The 16,791-nt window shown below is 34.2% G+C and overlaps 1 protein-coding gene across 5 annotated transcripts in view; it reads right to left on the bottom strand.

Annotated features, from left to right (window-relative positions):
• Positions 1-16,791, bottom strand: part of ERBB4 (erb-b2 receptor tyrosine kinase 4) — a 1,170,744-nt gene that overhangs the window by 726,637 nt on the left and 427,316 nt on the right. The gene's annotated exons all lie outside the window — the stretch shown is intronic.

The raw sequence follows: 16,791 nt of genomic DNA, 5'->3' as shown, positions 1-16,791 counted from the left end.
TGACATGATTGTGAGGCCTCCCCAGCCACGTGGAACTGTGAATCCATTAAACTTTTGTTCTTTTTAAATCACACAGTCTCAGGTTTGTCTTTATCAACAGCATGAAAATGAACTAATACACTAATATTTTCATTTTACAAAAGAAAACAAGAAACTCAGAGAGTTAAATAAATATGTCCCAGATTATACTATCAGAGAATTGAAAACCTAGGTTTTCTATTTTTCCATTAATTGTTTGAGATAAGCACTGTGGCATAGATGAGTCATGAATATGCACACTTTAGGCAGGAAAGAATAAAGACAAAGCATGAGTAACAACAATAGGAGATTTATATGTAGGGTACCCAAAAAGCATCTCAGAGGGTAGATTCAAACACTTCCCCTGTTATCATTTAAAAATCAAAAAAACTATTAGTGAGGGTCAGTGGAATATCAACTAACTTCAGTCAAGATAAAACCTAATAGCTGAGATGCTGGCTAATAAAGTTTCAAAAAAAAAAAAAAAAAAAAAAAAAAAAAAAAAAAAAAAAAAAAAAAAAAAAAAAAAGCCCCCTAAGAGTGGAAAACAACACCTTAGCATCTTAGCATTTTAATAAGAGACTAATAAGTGATAAGCATTCAAGACCAAAGAATGTAGTTTTAAAGAAAGGAAGATAAGCAGTGTGTTCAGGGGCCATGCCAGTATTTTTTATACCATACTTTAAAACTCTCCAAGTCCCTGTTGGATACAACCTAAGAAAGGAATGCCATAAATGAATAAACTTATAAAGGAAAATCAGAGGGGAGTTTTTCGGTAAAGCAGTGGTTCCAGAAGTGCATTCAACTATTCCCAATCACCTTAGTAAACCTATCATGGAAATGTTAGAAATGTGTCTATCTGGTTTTCTTAAGAAGTCAATGTATAATTGAATAGCACAGAGCATCTGCTGAGGAAGTAGCATCACATTTTAAGAAGACAGAAGAGTCACAAAGAATGAAAGGACTTTGAAGTTTTCTAAACAACTTTCTACCAAATGCATGAAATCTTGTCCCTTCTCTCCTAATCATTCTTGGCTGAGTATCCATGGTGGTAGGAGAGCACAGGATAGCAGGTTTCTGTGATGGAGATGGCAAAGCACAGTAGGAGGGGTGTGAGAATTGGGGACAGAAAGATATACATTCAAGTCCCCACTACTCCCTTTTTCTTGCTGCCTACTCTGCAGAATGTTGGTAATAATGACAATGTCATGGATCATTGTGAGGATGTATATAAGAAACACTCAGGGAGGGGAATAAAACTAACAAACATCAGCAGGGTGCCTACAACATGCCAGTATCTGTAATTTTGTCTTTTATTTTTGCTGCTTTATGGTGTCAATGGCCCAGTTCCTAGAAAATACAAGGTGTTCAGTTGAGTTCCTGTCCATTTTCCCATCTAACAAGGCACTCCATTATATTATGATAATGCCCTAATTGTTAGCAAAATGTTTATTTTAAGCCAAAATCAGCCTCCTTTTAACTTCTGCCTAATGCTGTCTTCTGGAACAACTCAAAACTAGGCCACTCCCTTTTCTATGAGAGCCCTTCAAATATCTGAAAACAATTACTATGGTTCCCTTCAGTACTCTCCTCACCAGGGTCAACATACCCACTTGTTTCAACTACTACTTTTGAGACATGGCTTCCTAAAACATATTGTCCCAATTGCCTATTATAGACACGCTCTGGTCAGTCAATTCTATCCTTACATGTAAGGTCTTTATCTGAACATCATAGTCCAAATGAAGTCTGAGAAGAGCTGTTGAATCTGTGCTGAGCAGCTTACTAACCAATTGATTCTTCTACTCTTTTAGCAGCATTGAAGCTAGCAGGATACATGATTGCTTCATGTGTATATTTTAGGGTATAAGAGACCATTAAGCAAGAGTGTGATCAAACAATTCAATATTAATAAATAATAAGATATATTTCTGCTTGAAAACTCACTGCAACAATTTGTTGTGAAGTTTCCCGTTCTGTAAGCCATGGGGATAGCATAAATTCTATAATGAAGTTGCAGAGGGTATAAATTGAGCTTAATTATCTGTAAAGTTAAATTTTGTTATGAGCTCTGAAGTGGGTCACTTCAGAATTTCCTGAGCTTAACTTCTGCCAGCTCTTGATACATGACCTCAAGCAAGTCAGGTAACCTTTCTGTGCCTCATTGCCCTCATCAGTAAGATGAACTTGTCCCACTACTTCACAGGGGTAGTGAGACTCTCTCAATTAAAAAGACCAATTGTGCATAAATACTAAGATAACTGCAGCAAAAGTTGCCTTATAAATATTGACTAGCAGAGTCAAAGGTGTATAGGTGAAGCGATCCCACTCAAAGGATTTGAAAAATCTAAGCTATTTGGAAAACACTGTGGAGCTCAATTGGCATATACTTTCATTATTAGCATATTCCTGTACTCATGGCTTCCTCTCAGCTTACCCAAATCCATCCATCCCCAGTGTATTTACTGCTTACTCCTCTTCTCTTCCAAGACTTGACTTCTTTCCTTTTACCATATTCCTCTTTATTTGCACCACATATTAGTTAGCTTGTGCCCCCTGCTTCCTTAGGAAGGATGTTGGATTGCTGACCCCATGGGCATTGACACTTTTCCAGCAGCCTACTTCACACAGAGTAATAAAGCAGTCACTGTTGCTACCGCCTCACTGAAATAGATGAGAACTGAGAACAAACCACCACACTAAGGCAAAGTCCACTGATATCTAAGTCCTTTAACTGATAATAGGGGAAATTCAAACGGGACTTTGCTAGAGCAGAGTTATCGGCAAATTTTATCACCAGAACTGCTTTCAAATTAGTTCCTGCAATAAAAATGAAGCTCCTCATCTTAATTCTAAATGTGCTGTAATTACATTCAGCAAACAAAAGGTTAAGCCAGCCTCTTCAGGGGACTACATTTCTTGGAAAGACACCTAGATTATTGCCCCAAATGGCTTAAGCACAACTAGTTGATTACTGAGCTTAACTTTTTGTTTGTTTAATCTGATTACTGTTTGAAATAAATGCAGTGGTCATCTAGTCTTTGCAAATAAAAGTTTACTGATAGATGCTTTACTAACACTTTCATTCTCTAGCCACCCTCCTGCCTGACATTTGAATGAGCCCTGACAGAGCACCTTACCTTACTTGGGATGCAAAGCACATTTCCAATGAGGGGTCTTCCTGAAAAAGTGATAGAAATTGAAGGCATCTGCCACCAGGTATCTTTGGCAACAATGCTCTGTCCTTCCTTTATCCCTATGACTACCTGAACAACACATCTGCCCAATGTCCCAGACTGGAGATCTCAGGATCTTTTTATCTACTTTCTCACCCACACCCTTTATATGCAGTTAGTTTTTAAGTCCTTATTAAGTCTTTCCTTATAATGATTATTGAATACATCTCTGCCTTCAACTGCCACTCCAAAGAACTGATTCCAGGCGCTCATTAAACTAATTCATTGGAGTTTGAAATAATGCCATACCCATACAAGTAAATTCCTCCAAATAATACTTTCTTCCTGCCACTGGATGTGTTGCAGCTTTTCAGTAACTTGACAAGTCTTAAAGGATCCCCACAATTTGGTCTTCCCTTTTCAGTTTTATGTTCTAACATTTCACTATTCTGTGGCATCTCAGCTCTTACCCCTTGTGCCATGGTAAATACTTTCTCTTTTTTCCTTTCCTCCACATCTATGAACAGAATTTTTTAAAAGGAGGGGATTTCCCGGGTGGAAATGCACCTAGAATACCTCCTCCTTTTTTCTCTATTCTCTCTCTCTCTCTCTCTCTCTATATATATATATATAGATGTATATATATATATAAAATATATATATATATATATATAAAATATATATATTCTATATATATAGATATCTATATATATAGATCTATATATATATAAAATATATATATATTTTATATATATATAAAATTAACTCACATTTTGTCTCCTCCATGAATCTTCTTATAACTGCACCCCCTGCCAAATGCATGCTACTCAATCATCAATTAACTCACAATTCTTTTTTTTTTTTTAAATACCAGGCAGGGTGCTAGGTACTGGGGATATAAAGATAAGATGTAGCTTGTTTTAAGGAGCTCTGGAGTTCATTCTGGGAATGGCTGTGGCATTTACCTTTTCTGACACTATACAACTTTTTTTTTTTTTGCACTTATTAAATTTGGGCTAGCTACTGTCAACTATTACAATATAGCTCTGTACTTCTTTACAAACATAGTGCCATGAATTTCAAAGAGTTGGCAGTCAATAAACATCTACTGAATGTTTAATTCTTTTTTATTTTTATTTATTTTTTAGAGACAGTCTCTAAAAAAATTCTGTCACTCAGGGTGAAATGCAGTGGTGTAATCATAGCTCCTTACAGCCTCAAACTCCTGGGCTCAAATGACTCTCCCGTCTCAGCCTCCTGAGTAGGTAGGAGTACAGGCATATCTTTTGTAGAAAGAAGGTCTCACTTTGCTGCACAGGCTGGTCTCAAACTCTTGGCTTTAAGCAATCATCCTCCTTGGTCTCTGTTTAATTCTTTTGACTATAAAATCTGAATAGCAAAGGAGATGACTTTGTCTTTCAAGTTCTCAGTGCAGTTTTCCTTATACCCACTGCCCCCAGCACTGAGTCATCTTAGCTCTGTCTACTCAGGGTCCCCAAATGTTGTGACTCTACTGAGGCCTACCTTTTCCAATCTAGTTCCAAAATTTTTATAATTGTTTTTAATGAAAATCTCCCTTCCTTGTCTGATTTTTCTAAAATCCTGGTTTCTGTAAGTAACAAATGGGTCATTGGTAAAGAGTAGGCAGCAGCAAGACAGAGTCCCAGTGTGTAAAGTTTAAAATGAAAGAACTGGTTTAAAATGCTCACTTTGCCCATTAGCTCTGTGGTTCTGAGAAAGTCATTTAATTCTCTGAGCCTGTTTCATCACTTACAAAATGTGAATAACAACACTTATTCAGAGGGTTGTAATAAGGAGTGGGAGATGGAGTTAGGCATAAAACCAGCACAGTGCCCTGAACCTATTTTAACAAATGGTATTTCTGAGGTGTTAGTCCATGCCAACATGAAATGTGAGTCTAAGGAAGCTTATAAATATGGTGTTTCTTTTTATTACAAAGAATATAATTCCAGTATAACAAAATTCACTGGAAGAAAACCACTTAACACAGTTTATTTATCTGTTCAAAAAATAAAAGTTCACTGAACATTTACTCTGTACAATCTACATAAATTGACAAAAATGCATAGTATATCTCATCATCTAACACATGCCTACACAATGTGACATATGGTATAGTACCAGTAGGTGCTTAGGACTATGGAGAAACAATGGAAGACATTAATTCTGCTTGTCTTGATGGTAAAGGTGGGGATGAAAATACAGATTGAATTTGGGGGAGCATGTTAAGGGTAGGGGAATAGAGATAGCTTATATTTAGAACAAGTTAGTAGAGAGTGTATGATTTTCCAAATACAGAAGGGCTAAAAGACATTCCATAAAGGAAGAAAATTGCATGCAAAAGCACAGAGGCCTCAGTTTATAAAGAGTAACTGGACATGGCCAGGTGCTGTGGCTCATGCCTGTAATCCCAGCACTTTGGAAGGCTGAGGTGGGTGGATCACGAGGTCAGGAGATCGAGACCATCCTGGCTAACACGGTGAAACCCGTCTGTACTAAAAATGCAAAAAAAAAAAAAAATTAGCCAGGTGTGCTGGCAGGTATCTGTAATCCCAGCTACTTGGGAGGCTGAGGCAGGAGAATGGTGTGAACCCAGGAGGCACAGCTTGCAGTGAGCTGAGATCACCCCACTGCACTCCAGTCTTGGTGACAGAGCGAGACTCCATGTCAAAAAAAAAAAAAAAAAAAAAAAAAAAAAAAAGAAAAGAAAAGGAACTGGACATAAGGGATTTGTTAATGGAAGGATTCTCAGGTATTCAAGGCAGGTCAGAGAAGTATCTCAAGATAGTGAAAGCTGTGAAGGCTACATGACTTTGCTCAAGTCATGCAGCTCAGCCAATAAGCTGCACTACCTATATATCTGTTAGGCTTTTATGTAACAGTGTAAATATATAAGCTAAGTATCCCATATTTCCATTATGGGTAGCATATCATTTATTATTAACCAAATCATTTTATAGGCTGTAAGATGAAAGGTACTATAGATTCTACAAGACACGATAGAGAGGAACTTCAGTTGGAAAAGTAAGTAAAGTAATTTCTGTGCAATTTTTTCCTGATTTAATGTCATAAATAAAAGAACTTATTCTTATTGTTATAAAATTTGCTTATTTATTTCACAAGTATTTGCTGAGCAGCCACTACATGACAGGCACTGTGTACTACGCTAGAATTCTGCAGTGAACTAGACATGGCCTTTGTCTGGTACTTGTTATTTAGGAGTGTTGACAGAATTTACAAATACTTAAATAATTGTTATAGTAGAAGTGCTACAAGGAAGCAGAGGGTGCTATGAATGTATGTAATGGGAGGAATTTAGACTAGGTACTTAGTAAAATATCCCTGAAGAAATTATTTATAATGGAGACCTAAAACAGAACAGAACTTAGCCAGGACATGAATACTTAGGTGTATCCATATGTTCATGGGGGAGAAAATCTGAGAATGAGAGAAAGGTCAGTAGAGTTAGAAAGAGCTGAATACCAAAAGGAAGTTGGTTATAACTGAAAGATGGCCAGTGAGTTTTCATGTCATTAGTGACAGTGGGAAGATAAAGCTTATAGGTATGGACCAAACAACTGTAGGAATTTAATAAGAATTTTGGACTTTATCCTAAGAGGATGGAAAGTTTTAAGAAGGAAAGTAATGCAATTCAGATATATAATCCATATTTGCTTGTACTTTCTCTATGCGTTTCTCTCATGAATGCTTCCCGATGCTTTATTGATGTCTCATTGTGTTATTGAAGAATACTTTTCATTGCTTCTATGAAATGATGTTAAAACAACCCTCACAAACTACGTAGAGTCTTTATACTTCTTCAGCTATTGATTGCCTCTTAAAAACAACCAAGTGTTTGACTTGCAATTTTAACACTCTGAAAATACAAATCACCACCACCCAAAAACTGAACCTCCAAAAAAGCTTCGTGAAAACTTATTGTCAAGTCTTCAGAGCATGGCTCAATAATGGTATACAGGGTATCAAAGAAGAAAGGAAGAAGCCTAATAGGGTTAGATACAGCCAGTCAGCTCTTACTGAGGGGCTACAAGGTGCTGGGCATCATGATAGGCACTTTTATTTTTGGAAAGAGTAGTACTAAATTATTTAAGAGGATTTAGTTAAACACTCAATTACATATTCTGATTTTCAGGTAGAAATTTAATAATAATGATTTTGAAGGAGCCTATGTTTACTAAAATACCTTAGTTTTTATCACATTCATTATATATTTTACTGTATTATTTTTACAGTAAATGAGTTCAAATTAGAGATCCGGAGAAATAATTACCATGTTTCTAAATGTAACAGTTTTCACATTTTATTTTTACACTTTTGATCCTTAAATTATACTCTGTGTGACCAACGAGAGACCTTTAAAATTGATTTGGTCTCATGAAAAATTGTTCATCAAGTTTAAATCTGCCTTTTTTTGAAAGAAAACAAAGTGTTTCATTTCAAGAGTCAGAGAAAAATAAAGCTAATGGAAATATATGCAGTATATTTTGAAATTAAAAAAAGGTATTGATTATATTCCAATGCTTCATTTTTAGAATTAAAAGATAGCTCATCGACAATGTAATTCTTTAACAACATCACATAATTGTGTTCTCTCTCTTTGAATAAAGGTCCTTGCTGTTCCCAAATAAAAGAAGTAAAGGAATAACTTTTATATGCTCAATTTCCCTGAGAAAGGAAAACAAAGAATCATAGAGTAAAATGGACTTGTTACTTGGGTTCTCTACTTATTTGTTAATTTTGTTTCAATTTTTTGTAGAAACAGGGTCTCACCATGTTCCTCAGGCTAGTCTCAAACTCTTGGGCTCAAGCAATCTTCCCACCTAGGCCTTCCAAAGTGTTGTGATTACAGGGGTGAGCCACCGTGCCTCGCTGTAATTTTCTCATTTAAAATTAAGACAAACCTATAAATTCATTATATGCACATTTTTAAGCCTAATTTAAATACCACAATGCCCAGAAGTATAAAGAAACACTTTGCATCTGCTCACCATCCTAATAAATTAATTTTTAATTTAAATATATTTGCAACAAGGGCATATTTGTGGAAACTGCATTGCAATTAGGGGCTAAAAGAACTTGTTGCAAACGGTTTTATTATTATTTATTATTATTGAAATAATAGATTGTTTTCAATATTTAGCAGGTTATACGTAACGAGAAACATTATATAAAGTTAATATTATATACTAATTTGGTTCTTGATTCCTGGAAAGTGGTTGCTAATTTACATTTATATGTGCATAGATATAAATGGCCACTCTATTTACAATACTTGTATATACTATAATTTTAATATATGTATATATTTACACATATCAGATTGATAAATACTAGTCTATTGATACTAGATTGATAAATACTAATCTATTTCTTATTTCTATCATTCCTTCTAATATTCCTTCAAATATTTACTATCAGTTATACATCTTTATCATAGACACCATTTTACTTATAGTTTTTTAATCTGCTTAAGATACAGAGGAAACTCATATAGATGTATATATTTTGCTTGCTTATTTATTGTTGTTTTTTCTTGAGACAACATTTTCCTCTGTCGCACAGGCTTGAGTGCAGTGGCACAATGTTATTTCTCTGCAGCCTCCAACTCTTGGGCTCACATGATCCTCCCACCTCAGCCTTCTGAGTAGGTGGAATTACAGGCATGTGCCTCCACACTGGTTAAATTTTAAAACGCTTGTAGAGACAGGGTCTCACCATGTTACCCAAACTCTTGGTCTCAAGTAATCCTCCTACCTCAGCCTCCCAAAGTGCTGGGATTACAGGTGTGAGCCACAGCACCAGCCTATTGAACATATTTTTATTTAATATTTGATTGAAATGATTAAAAAGAAAATTTAAAATATATGTTTAAATAAATACCAAATAAAGAATATAGACATTTTTTATCCTTTGATTTATCTTGTAGAATTTCTGAAAGAGCATCAGAATTTTGAGTCAATGTATATTTTTAGATTAAATGGTACTTAACCTCTGAGAAAAAAAAAATCCTAAGCCAAGTGTAAATTGCATAGCTTTTTCAAACGTAATACAAGTTCCATGATTAGATTTAGTACAAAATCAAGTTTCAATTTGAAAGTCAGCTGTAAATACACATATACAAAATTGCGTATGTATTATATTTAATGGCCTTAGAGACAGCTTTCAGAAACTATCAAAGCTTTGAAAATTCTATTTAACCCAAAATGTCTGCTTTGGCCTAACTGACATGTTGCAATATTATTCTCTCTGTGTCGTTTTTAGCATTCTCTGTCTCACCCAGCTAAGAGATCATCATGTTAACGCAGCATCTAAATATGTAACATTTTACCATAAAAGCAATTTTACATGAAATTCAAACAGAAAGAATTAAAGAAAAAGTTCCAGCACCGTATCTTTTTTAATGCTTGTTTACCCAACCAATAATTTCTTGAAGGTGCAGTTTCTTTGAATCTAATGATAGTGAAGTCTAAGTATTTCGATGTTGATCTTGTAATCCTCTCTTGCCACCTGTCTCAATTAGTGACATGGAAGAAAAACATAGACTACTGTGCTCAATGAATAGATAGTTACAGAATACAAATACTTGATATAGAATTCTCATTTACTTGTTCACCATTTGAGTGACAAATATCTTACAAAGTTTTTCAGGAATACAAATTCAGGCTTGTACTCCTACTATACAGTCCAATCAAAATGTGTGCACAACTGAGATACGCATGCTGTATCTGAAAATGTTGCACTTAAATAATCTTTTTGGGAAATATGAGATTGTAACTCATGTGGACCCACTTTATTATGTCGTAGATGTTTAATTTAAATGGTGTTTTCCTCTCTAATGTTTCTAAAATATGGCAAGTGTTCTCATCCTGATTCTCTCTCTCCAACATAATTTCCGCCACACAAGTCATTCTATCTGGTATTTAATAAGCTAAAAACAAATATAGATGGGTGTTGGTAGCTAGTATTTGAAAAAAACTATTCAGTAAATCATTTTCTAACATATTCATAACTTAAGAATAAGTACTGTATAAATTATCCATTTATTTTGAAATATGTACTCTTCAATATAGGGTTTTTTCTAAATCATGCTATGCAGCAGACAGCTTAGCCTGGACATAGAGTTAAAAGTGTATGAGGAAGACATGGAAAACAGACACAAAAATAAAACCATCTCCCATACTGTTGGATTTAATTCTGGTCATGTGCTTCTAATTGCCAGAGGACACTGAAAAGGAAGCACTAAAGCTAGAAGTAGGCTAAAATGTAAATATTTTAGAATTTCATATTAACTCTCAATGGTTGTTCATCCTTACTGAAAATGGGGAAGGAATAGATCAAGACTTGGTTACTTGTTGCAACTTGAAACTCATTGTCAAACATCATTCCTGACTTTATTGTAACAAAACTGTGCTAATGAAGCCAAAGTCTTTGGTTCCAGTAACATTGTCAGTATTTTGCTGTATGAGTTGCAGCTTTCTCTGCCTTCTAACACATGCTTGTCATTAGTCAGAAGAGGAATATGCATGAGAAAGAGAATGAAATGTATAGATCCTTTACTAGCTATGGAAAAGTAATGCAAATTTTATGTCTTATGAAGAGTAGTTGAAAAGCAACATCCTCAAAAGAATCCCATACATAGATCCTAATAAAAGAGGATGACAGTTCTATAGCATTATAAAATGTTAATTATTAACTAAAGACAAAGGCTATATTTTAATTTAAAAATAGGACATTTTCTCCGGTAGAGAAAAATAAACCATTTGCATGATTTCTCCAAAGTTTTGTTTTTTAAAAATAGAAATTTTTAGTTGGCATTATTTCTTGTACATTCAAAAACAGCCATATAGCTCTGCCAAATATAAAATAAAAGTAAATTTTGTTTTTCAGATGTGTTACCTTTTCATAATAGCATGCGTTTGTTATTCATTATCTGAGAGAAGGTACCTTTTCTTAATCTTTTTGCTTCAAACAAGTATACTTTCTGACTTTTTCAAAGTCATTGCCTTTTGCTGTCAATAATAGAGTATGAATGTTATTTTAAAAGGCATCTTCATATATTACTTTATTTTTATTCATTTATTAGGAATAAAAGACATCTATAATGACTAAAATTTAAGGTTTCTAGACCACAGCATACAGAGTCCCAATGAATTACGATATTGTAACTATTCCACATCCATACATCAACTGTTAAATAAACTTACCTCCTCAAAATCCTAATGTACACTATTCCTAAAATAATTTGCACACAACTAAATTCAAGCCACAGATTAAAAATTATAACCTACTATAGCAATGACTGAGGATAGGTGTTAACACTCTCTATATATCTACATTTCATAGCAGACTTCTTTACACATAATTGACACATTATAGTTATTTGCTTAAAGCTAATACATAAAACAGAAAATAAATTTAAAGTGTAAAAGCTGGTGGGTCAGGCACCTTTTTAGAAGCACTGAGTTATTAAGTGCCAGCAGTAGCAAAGAAGACCAATGGAATGACAAAGGAGAGAAAGCTCCCACGAATTCTAATGAGGGTAAAAGGTCTAATAGTTCATTCCCATTACTTACTACATTTTGCCTTGTTTTAAAGAGTTCACAAAGTGTAAGACAATAGCGCAAAATCTGTGATTTTTATGCCTTGCTGCTTTCTATTATATGTCTTAACCTTGTGATAGTGATAAAATACATAATAAAAAAGTTTTAGGGCCTTTTTCTAGCCAGCAATGTGGTTCCTTGGGAGTTGAATGTTAAACACAGTAAATTGGATTTCTCTTCCCAAAAAGAAATGCAAAAACTGGAGGTTACAAGAAAGCTGGCATGAAAAGTGTTTACAGACATAAGCATCAAGGTTGCTATAATAAAAGCATCTTGAAAACAACGCATTTAAAAGCATTTCAACAGAATGTATCTAACAAAGATTAAGGAAAGTATCTACAAATATTAAAATTATTTAAAAGTACATCTTCAATCCAATTACAAAGGCTCACTTTTGCTGTGTTCTTGAAATCTCAGGAGATGTACTAGACAAGGCATTTTAGTGTAGTAAAAGGAAGCAATCTTTTTCTAGTTTAAGGGTGAAATTACTATAAAGTTGCAAGAGTAGAGGTGGAAATGGCTGGAATGCAATCCGTCTTCAGAAGTAGAGTGGGAAATGGAAATGACTGGTTCCCCAAATTACCATTTGGGGTAAATATTGCTTTTTTCTACTCTATCTCTGTTTCAGTGTTGGCTTCATTCTATCTGTACAGCTCTCTATGACATTCAAACCACAAGACAAAAAATGGCTGTGTCGTGGTATTCGAGTAGTTAAGAAACTAATAGAGAAACTGAATGCCATTGGTGACAATTCCAAATCCTCATGGGAAAGGATTTTGATTGTCTTATTCCCACATACCTGGCCTGTGTGTGAGGGCACACTGAAATAACATGACTATGAAAAGAGACTAACATGTTTATCTAGACAATAGATCATATATGAAATTGGGATCTATAATTTAAAACAAATACTAATTCTCTTGTCCATTCAACAAATATTTAATGAATATTTACTATGTCTTATCACTGTCTTAGTCATAAATGTTGAATATGCAGATAGTAAACAAGATAAACGAGATATGAGGGAAAATTGTCACAATTCATAGAAATTTGAGTGGTTTCATACAAAATAAAACAAATGACAAAGCAAAACACTACTACATTGCTAGCTAGAGATGAAAATAAGGAAGAAAAATCCTTTAAAACCTAAAGTAATTTCTTAAGTTCCTAAAGACAGAAATGAATCCAGAATGAAATTTAAGATCACTATTGACCCTCTAAATATATCATTTGGGTCACTCTTAGAGGAAGGGAAACTGTAAAACCTTTATAAGAAATTTGGTCAATGAGTCCTAGTTACATAAATATAGATGAGATCTATGTATATAATGGAGAAATATACATTTATTATCCACTCATACAATTTGAAACTTATAGGAAATAATGGTAAAATCACTATATTTTCTTTACATGGACTCCACTTACTATAAAGTGCCAATACTGGACAGATCATATATTGTGGAGAGAAGTTACTATCAGCATAAATAAGCCATAATGTGGTTTTAGGAAGGAATGAAATTTTATATTAAATGGAGAGCTTTGTAGCATATTCAAAAGTATAATTTGAAATACTGCATCATCCAATACGGTAGTATTATGAAGATTTTGGTAAATAGTCTCTGCTTTCAGGGCCCAGTAAGAAAACAGAGAATGGGGCATCCAGAGTATTCTGGGTTTTTTGTTGTTGTTGTTTTGTGGTTTTTTTGGAGTCTCGCTCTGTTGCACAGGCTGGAGTGCAGTGGTATGATCTCAGCTCACTGCAACCTCTGCCTCCTGGGTTCAAGTGATTCTCCTTCCTCAGCCTCCCAAGTACAGGTGCCCACAATCACACCTAACTAATTTTTGTATTTTTAGTCAAGACGGGGTTTCACTATGTTGGCCAGGCTGGTCTCGAACTCCTGACCTCAAGTGATTTGCCCACCTCAGCCTCCCAAAGTGCTGGGATTACAGGCATGAACCGCCACACCTGGTTAAAGAGTATTCTGTTCTTGAACCACTTATTGATCTTAGATCTTACTCTTTTTAATCTCCATTGACTACCTTATCCAATCACAAAATGTTAACTTGTCACTAGAATCTGGTATCTCCTACCTCTCCAAAGGAATATTCTACTACACCTGAAACTTTTTCTTCATCAACATTATACTGTAGCTTCCCTGGGATTAGGAGTCACATGTGATTTATTTGCACATATATGCCTAGTGTCTAAAACAGTGCACACTGAGTACACATTTATTAACTCTGATTCAGGGGCTTCCTTCTAAGCCTTATACTACTCCCATTGAAATGCCCTTCTCTTACAATGCACTCACCTCATGAGCTTCTATTCATTTTCTCATGATTTAATTCAAGCACCCCTTTGATGAAACTTTTCCTGAATCCTTCAGAATAAGCCAATCCCTCAGAATGAGCCAAGTTTTCCTGAATCCTTCAGATAACCCAGCATGCACCCCACCCCTACCATTAACATAAGACCACAACTTCTTTCTGATTCTGGGTTCTTATTTGTGTCTTAGCAATGATTTTATATATATATATATATATAAAAAATCTCACACCCACACACCAACACATACATATCACATATAAAACACAATTTATCATATATGTATATATGTATACAAATACAGTATTTGTAATATGCCTATGTATACACACACATATATATATATACAGTACTTATGTATTACATATCTATAATCCTCAACATGATTGTTGAAGTCAAGGACAATAAATGCCATTGTTTACTTGGGATTGCAGACGTGTTTTCCTAAGGATTAGAGAGGTGTAATACATAATATTGCATATGACATGAATCGGTATATGTCATAATAGAAACGATTTTTTTTAAAAAAAAACAAAAGATATGTGAAACAAAAAATAAGTTAGGAAGCAAAAACTAAGTGCTATTAGAGTTGTCATTAAATACATATATTAAAATAAAGATATGCACATGGGTTAATACAAAGTTTAGATGAACTTTTTAGAGATGCTAGTAGTTAGGAACCAAAATTTACTTTTGTGAAAGAAATAGCTTACTTTTTATCCAGGCAGAAATCTTGGCCCTCCTTATCTTACTTTTTGCAAATCTGTTCATTCTAATAACGTATCTTACTTTTTAATTCAAATAGTTTCTAACACAGTATCGACCATATATCAAAAATATCTACATACTACTTTCATATTGCTAAAAGTTAAAAATGGTCTAAAGTCTATTTTTTATTATTCTATGCTTTTATCTTACAAGACCATAAGAATTACTATAAAATACATAAAAAGACATTTTCATGTTATTTAATACAATGACTGTCATTTACAATAGTCACAACTATTTGTATTATCAGTGAAATTTAGTTCCATGTATAGAAAAGTAAAGCAAACATAAGAAGAAAAACACAGATCTTTAGATTGCATTTTAAAATGTTTCTATTATTCCAATCTAATAAACTGTTTAAATTATTTCTTTTTCCTGCTTCAGAATTCAGCTTACTTTGTTAGTTTGTCTATTCTATAATGTCATTGAGTTTCTTGTCATATGTCCTAAGATAGTTTGTATGTGTTCCCTTCTTTAAACAATAGCTCCCTCAAAAAGTAAGTTCTTTTGGGCCGGGCTTGATGGCTCACACCTGTAATATCAGCACTTTGGGAGGCCGAACAGGGCGGATTGTCTGAGCTCATGAGTATGAGACTAGCCTGGGCAACACGGTGAAACTCCGTCTCTACTAAAGTACAAAAAATAAGCTGGGCGTGGCGGCATGCGCTTGTAATCCCAACTACTCAGAAGGCTGAGACAGGAAAATTGCTTGAACCTGGGAGGCGGAGGTTGCAGTGAGCCGAGATCGTGCCACTGCACTCCAGCCAGGGTGACCAAGTGAGACTCCATCTCAAAAAGCAAAAGACAAAAAACAAAAGAGAGAGAGAGAAAAAATGTAGTTTCTTTTAAGGCCCTCTAATTCTATGATTCGGATATCCTTAACTATCTACTTTTGATAAACAAAGACCTCAAAATTAACCATCAAAATTATTAAAAACTTTTGACACATAACTTACAGAAACAGAGTTCTATCAGTCAAGTAGACAGTAAGGAAATACCTTCGGTTCATTTGCTTTACTAGTCCAACTATGAGAGTCGTTTTAAAAATGGATATTGTAAGCCATACAGTGTTATTAATGTTTTGAGGTGGTTCATTTTCTTAGGTTGTTACCAATTTTAGACATATTTAGTACACTCAAAATATTTAAATATCACTCTTTTCACTATTTACCTAAGTATAGAATTATTAAAATTATCTTAGATCTCTAAAAAAATTACTATCCAATAACCGGTTTATTACATCAGTATTCAAAACATTTAACGTAAATTTATATGAAAGTGCTTCTAAGAAGTGTGTAAAAGTTACTGAAAACAAGACCAAATATATTCTAGGGATGCTATTGTTTAAAATGTATATTAGTAATTATTGTATAAGAATAAATTTTTAATTGTGCAAAGACCACATCCCCATCTCACTTTGTCAAAGTCCCCTTCAAGTTCAGATTTTCCCAAACATATTCCAGTTAAAGCAAAATTAAAGAAACTGGAAGCATTAGCACTAATAGCCAGTTTAACATAGCATAGATGAAAGCAAAATAATAATAATAATAATTTCCAAAAGGACTGATTGAGCAACTTCAAGTATACATATACACATTTGTGTTCATGCGTGTATTGATCTACGTAAGTACTTTCCTATGAGTCTACTTTAAATAACTTGTAGGTTTTCAAAACCACATGCTTTTCTTCCCTTCCCTTCCCTTTTCTTTTCTTTTCTTTTTTATTTTGTTTAATAACAGTGTTAGTCTCCTTATGTGATATAAAATAGTCTAAAAGTCCGAAGTGGCAGAAAAGAGGCAGAAATGGAGATGACTGCCTGAAATTATCAATTGTTATCTGATTTGTCCTCTGACTCTCCTAG

The sequence above is a fragment of the Macaca thibetana genome, chromosome 12, assembly GCF_024542745.1.
Source record: "Macaca thibetana thibetana isolate TM-01 chromosome 12, ASM2454274v1, whole genome shotgun sequence".
Taxonomy (NCBI): Eukaryota; Metazoa; Chordata; class Mammalia; order Primates; family Cercopithecidae; genus Macaca; species Macaca thibetana.
Note: the sequence above shows the minus strand (reverse complement) of the source record. Positions and strands in the feature narration are given on the sequence as shown.